Genomic DNA, 6,609 nt, shown 5'->3' with positions numbered 1-6,609 from the left:
TCTAAGACTGCAAGGGAAGCTCAGCTTCCCCTGAAATGTCCCAAAAAATAAGTGATCAAATACATGTGTGTACATACAATTGTGTGTACATGTCATTGAGTAAATATGCGCTACAACGCACGCAACTTTTTTCCGAATCAGCTTCTTATTATTGGTTACGACGCGACTCTCTTCTCATTCATTCTCGCAACTTCTCTGTGCTTTCGAATGCGTGGATGTTGAGCGTCTCCAGCGCGGAACGCTGGGCGTCGAGAGAGTTCAGTGTAGGTTGTCCCAATGCTTTGAAACGAGACGACTCATTGGTTTAATGCTGGTGTTGTCCCGCCCATCGGACGCTCAGTGTCTCTGGTCGTCTATGGACAGTGGGCGTTTATGGGCAGAGCTTTTCTCCATGATGATTGGATGATCTGTCTGAAGCTGATTGATAGCAAAATGAGCCAATCACCGATCTTTTGGCGAAGGCATCGCGGGAGAATTTTTCCAAGTCTCGTTCTGTTCTGTGTTGAACTGGAGACTTCTTCTAAACATCTGAGTGACACTCTCTTTGTTGAAAATGACTAACGACAAATTAATCTTTTATTTCTGGTGGGTTTTATTGTATTTGCTGCAGTTGTAGGACACTAGTTAAGTCCCTGGAAAAGAAGCCTTGTTGGTATGACAGGGTCACAGGTACTTTTCTTGAAAAGGAACGGAGAGTAGAATCCATGTATAAATAAACGGACACATTTAATGATGTAGGCCGAAATTGAGCTTCCCCTCCTTGTCAGACCAGCATCCGCCACTGGCTCATATAGACGTTGCAGCTCAGAAAAAAGGAGAGTTGTGGTGTTGTTTTTTTAAAACGTCGACTTTATTTCTGTTTTTAACATTCTCAACACAGACACCTCAGCCGACTCCGTGCCTCCTCTCCTCTCGTTTGACTCGAGAGGTGTTCATAGATAGCCTCCGAAAACGGAATTTAATGATCACTGCAGTGACACTAACAAAAGCGAAAATAATGTACCAAAACAGAAAATCAAGCGAGGAAACCACAAAATAAATTCTATGGGGGCGTGTGTGAACACACAACAAAGGATTGAATAACAAACAATTCTGAGACAGCCCAGTCTCCTACATACAGCATGTTTCCTTCATTCTAAGTTTTATAGAAGGCTTTTTATTTTTTTTGCGGCTCCAGATATTTTTTTTTTCCTATATGGCTCTTTCAACATTTTGGATTGCCAACTCCTGTCCTAACTCATCTTTGTCTCTTTTCGACTCATTTGTTCTCTATAGAAGTCATAACGGTGCCTCTGGAGTGGGTTGAGTTGATGATCATGAGTTAGAAGTGTTTGCCTGCAGAAAGATAGCGGCTGCCAATAGTTTGGACTCAGCCCCACCCTAATTGGTTGCACCTGTTGCCACTTACCTTGTGTTGAAATAGTCCTTGTCTCCCTTTTTCTTGTTCTTTGTGTTTTGTCCATGTATGTGCACTTCAGCTAGTGATGGGTCCATGAGGCCTCATGAGGCGTGTCGACACACTGACACACTGTGTTGATACTGTGCTGATACTGTGTCACTGACCACTGCCACCTGCTGGACCTTCAAGATCCCTGCATCCAACCCACTCAACAGACTGAACTGACTGATAATTTTTTTGTATATTGAACATATAATATAATATACAATTCGGTAATAAATTGGCAAAAAGTGAAGGTAAGATATAAAAAAAGGAAAAGAAAATAGTCATCATCACAAATATGTGTTCAAAGGAGTAGAAAGAAGTAAAAAAAACCCTAGCGTCCTACCCCTTCTTATATATGAATTGATCATTTTTCAAAATAGAAAAGAAAGTCTACATATCAACAAATGCTTTTACCCTTATGTATGCTGTACTTATACATTTTTACAACTTTAGGTTTGTATATACAGTACATACTCATTGGAGCACAAGTATATGTCGATTTTCTCATATTCATAATGGATGCTACATTTCATTAATATATTAAATAATCTCATCAATGTATTTCTGATGTATTGCTATATTTCATGAGTGTATCGAATTTATCAGCTTAATTCTGATTTGTGTAGTTGTCTTGTACTACTCTCAAATTCATTTTTAATCTCAGCAAGAGAGTTACTCATTTTACTGGTCCGTTTCAGAATCATTCCACAGATTTACACCTATTACAGATACACTCCTTTGCGTGGTGTTTGTTCGTGTTTTGGATTTTTCTGTATAGGTTAGTACCCCTTAAATTATGACAACTTTCTCGAATTTTAAAAAGTTTCTGGATGTTTTGGCAAAGGAGGTTATTGTGTGCTTTGTACATTGATTGGGCGATTTTGAAGTCAACCAGGTCATGAGATTTCATTGTTTAATTTGATAAACAGTGGATTTGTGGGTTCCGTCTATTTGGAGCCAGTGATTGTTCTGATTGCTTTGTATTGTAGTTTTAAAACAGTGTTTTACTGGCATTTCCCCATATTTCCACACAATAGGTCAAATATGGAAGTAATAAAAGTGTGTACAAGGATTTCTTATTCAGCACATCCTTAGTTTTGGGAGGATCCCTATGGTTTGGGATATTTTTCTTTTATTATCTATTATGTAGCTGCCAGCACAGTTTTGCATCTACAACTGTTCCAAGACATTTTCATAAGGTCATTCATCGATTTGATGAAGTGTATACAATATCATTCACATCCATGCATTCATTCATTTTGCAACATTCAATGTGTTCAAATAATGTGAAGATCATTTGAATGAGGATGCTTGTGGGCTTTGATTTCACATTTTTATTGAGAAAAATAAGATGCTCCAATGTTTTAAACTTCAGCCTGTTGAGTCTTTTACAAGCAATTTCTCCTGCTGTGAAGAACACACGCTCACAAGGGATGGATGTGGCTGGCGTACAAAGGAACTCCTTTGCGAGGTGGGAGAGGTTTGGGAAAGAAGTGTGTTGGTCCTTCCAGTACAGCTGCTTCCTGGAACCTTGATTGTCAAACATGGAGTGGAGAGTCAACCAATAATTACTGATTGTCAATTAATCATCAACATAGCAACCGTGAAAAGATGAGTGAACGTTTGTATACCTGGCGTAATACCGGGTGTATCGCGAACTTCATTCTCATGCTTGGCCCGATAATGCCTCAGCATGGTGGAGGTGCTTCTGTTGGCGAATTGACTTGGCAAACTCGACATTTCACCTGTAATGAAATGTGAATAAGAAGTAACTAAGAGTTACCTTGAAATGTATTCGGATTAGAATGGTACAACACGTCAATAATCTGAGAGGCACTCGGCGAGTGCCTCTCGCCGAGAGGCTCTCGGCGACAGAAGGCGATTTGAATAAATAAATAAATAATACATTATTCTCCAGGACATCAAAATGGTCCCACACGGCGGATGATTTGCGTCTCTGCTCCATAATCGGCAAGGAAGGCAAGTAGTGATGGGTCCAGCGACAACGATGCATTGACACATGCGCCGGGCTCACAGAGCAAACCACGTGTCGATGCATGTGCTGGCTCATTACGTCACGTGATTGACACGTGAACTGCGTTGACACAGTCCAGGCTTCTAATTGACACACCGGCTGCGTTGACACAGTCCAGGCTGCTAATTGACACATCGACTGTGTTGACACAGTCCAGGCTGCTAATTGACACATCGGCTGCGTTGACACAGTCCAGGCTGCTAATTGACACGTGAACTGCACCGGTGCAGTTTAGACTGCATCGGCTGCTTGGCACAGTACAGGCTGCGCCACTTAGTCCAGGGGGCGTCGACTCAGTGCAGAGGGCGTTGACGCAGCAAAAGCCCGCCGCACAGTGTATTTAAGGAAGTGGGTTTGGCGACACAATGCCACTTGCCGAAACAAGCCAGACCTCACTCACGCTCGCTTGTCGAAGTTCGTGTCAGTGCAGACTTCGTGTTCGTGCCTTGCCTTCCTTGCCGATTATGGAGCAGAGACGCAAATCATCCGCCGTGTGGGACCATTTTGATGTCCCGGAGAATAAGGTATTATTTATTTATTTATTCAAATCGCCTTCTGTCGCCGAGAGCCTCTCTCAGACTATTGACATGTGTTGTACCATTCTAATCGGAATACATTTCAAGGTAACTCTTGGTTACTTCTTATTCACATTTCATTACAGGTGAAATGTCGAATTTGCCGGGTCGAATTGTCATACACCAACAGAAGCACCTCCACCATGCTGAGGCATTATCGGGCCAAGCATGAGAATGAAGTTCGCGATACACCCAGTATTACGCCAGGTATACAAACGTTCACTCATCTTTTCACGGTTGCTATGTTGATGATTTAATTGACAATCAGTAATTATTATTGGTTGACTCTCCACTCCATGTTTGACAATCAAGGTTCCAGGAAGCAGCTGTACTGGAAGGACCAACACACTTCTTTCCCAAACCTCTCCCACCTCGCAAAGGAGTTCCTTTGTACACCAGCCTCATCCGTCCCTTGTGAGCGTGTGTTCTCCACAGCAGGAGAAATTGCTTGTAAATGACGCAACAGGCTGAAGTTTAAAACATTGGAGCATCTTATTTTTCTCAATAAAAATTTGTGAAATAAAACCCCACAAGCATCCTCATTCAAATGATCTTCACATTATTTGAACACATTGAATGTTGCAAAATGAATGCATGGATGTGAATGATATTGTACACTTCATCATCAAATCGATGAATGACCTTATGAAAATGTTTTGGAACAGTTGTAGATGCAAAACCGTGCTGGCAGCTACATAATGGATAATAAAAGAAAAAATATCCCAAACCATAGGGATCCTCCCAAAAACTAAGGATGTGCTGAATAAGAGATCCTTGTACACATACTTTTATTACTTCCATATTTGACCTATTGTGTGGGAATATGGGGAAATGCCAGTAAAACAGTTTTAAAACTACAATACAAAGCAATCGGAACAATCACTGGTTCCAAATGGACGGAACCCACAAATCCACTGTTTATCAAATTAAACAATGAAATCTCATGACCTGATTGACTTCAAAATCGGCCAATTAATGTACAAAGCACACAATAATAACCTTTGCCAAAAGATCCAGAAGCTTTTTAAAATTTGAGAAAGTTGTCATAATTTAGGGGGTACTAATCTATACAAAAAAAATCCAGAACACGAACGAACATCACACAAAGGAGTGTATCTGTAATAGGTGTAAATCTGTGGAATGATTCTGAAACGGACCAGTAAAATGAGGAACTCTCTTGCTGAGATTAAAAATGAATTCGAGAGTAGTACAAGACAACTACACAAATCAGAATTAAGCTGATAAATTCGATACACTCATGAAATATAGCAATACATCAGAAATACATTGATGAGATTATTTAATATATTAATGAAATGTAGCATCCATTATGAATATGAGAAAATCGACATATACATGTGCTCTAAAGAGTATGTACTGTATATACAAACCTAATGTAAAAATGTATTAGTACAGCATACATAAGGGTAAAAGCATTTGTTGATATTTAGACTTTCTTTCCTATTTAGAAAAATGATCAATTCATATATAAGAAGGGGTAGGACTCGGGGTAGGTTTTTTGCTTCTTTCTACTCCTTTGAACACATATTTGTGATGATGACTATTTTCTTTTCCTTTTTTTATATCTTACCTTCACCTTTTGCCAATTTATTACCGAATTGTATATTTTATATGTTCAATATACAAAACAATTTATCAGTCAGTTCAGTCTGTTAAGTGAGTTGGCTGCAGGGATCTTGAAGGTCCAGCAGGTGGCAGTGGTCAGTGACACAGTATCAGCACAGTATCAACACAGTGTGTCAGTGTCTCGACACGCCTCATGAGGCCTCATGGACCCATCACTAAAGGCAAGGCACGAACACGAAGTCTGCACTGACACGAGCTTCGACAAGCGAGCGTGAGTGAGTTCTGGCTTGTTTCGGCAGGTGTTCCTTATAAACACTGTGTGGCGGGCTTTTGCTGCGTCAACGCCCTCTGCACTGAGTCGACGCCCCCTGGACTAAGTGGCGCAGCCTGTACTGTGCCAAGCAGCCGATGCAGGTGCAGTTCACGTGTCAATTAGCAGCCTGGACTGTGTCAACACAGTCGATGTGTCAATTAGCAGCCTGGACTGTGTCAACGCAGCCGGTGTGTCAATTAGAAGCCTGGACTGTGTCAACGCAGTTCACGTGTCAATCACGTGACGTAATGAGCCAGCACATGCATCGACACGTGGTTTGCTCTGTGAGCCCGGCGCATGTGTCAATGCATCGGTGTCGCTGGACCCATCACTAACTTCAGCCTCTTGCCATAGATCTGACCTCAAGTAAATCTTTCCTTTACTCTGAACGCAGCAACTTTGTCCTTTGTCGAAGCCTGGTATAGACAGTGCACACTGGCCACTGGCCAGTATGGACACAGTGGTGACAGAGCAACTAGCTGCAGATCTGTGTGCAAAGGGGACTCTCTTGTCCCAGAAGGTTGCTGCATTACACCAGGGAGTCAGGGGTCTTGCCTACAGCCAGGAGGGCTTCAATGCAGCCGTTACAGCCCATAGGCTGTGGCGGTCACTGTTCAAGAACGGTTGTTGTCATTACATCTACCTGCCGACTAGG

At 41.7% G+C, this 6,609-nt stretch overlaps 1 long non-coding RNA gene across 1 annotated transcript; it reads left to right on the top strand.

Moving 5' to 3' along the window:
- Nucleotides 1–3,465: 3,465 nt before the first annotated feature.
- On the top strand, nucleotides 3,466–4,520 carry LOC127597841 (uncharacterized). The gene is made up of 3 exons (XR_007961779.1): nucleotides 3,466–4,003; nucleotides 4,141–4,261; nucleotides 4,367–4,520. It is a non-coding gene; the product is annotated as an uncharacterized LOC127597841 (long non-coding RNA).
- Nucleotides 4,521–6,609: the final 2,089 nt, after the last annotated feature.

Source organism: Hippocampus zosterae, chromosome 1 (assembly GCF_025434085.1).
Source record: "Hippocampus zosterae strain Florida chromosome 1, ASM2543408v3, whole genome shotgun sequence".
In the NCBI taxonomy this organism is placed as follows: Eukaryota; Metazoa; Chordata; class Actinopteri; order Syngnathiformes; family Syngnathidae; genus Hippocampus; species Hippocampus zosterae.
This window is presented reverse-complemented; position numbering and strand designations above follow the sequence as displayed.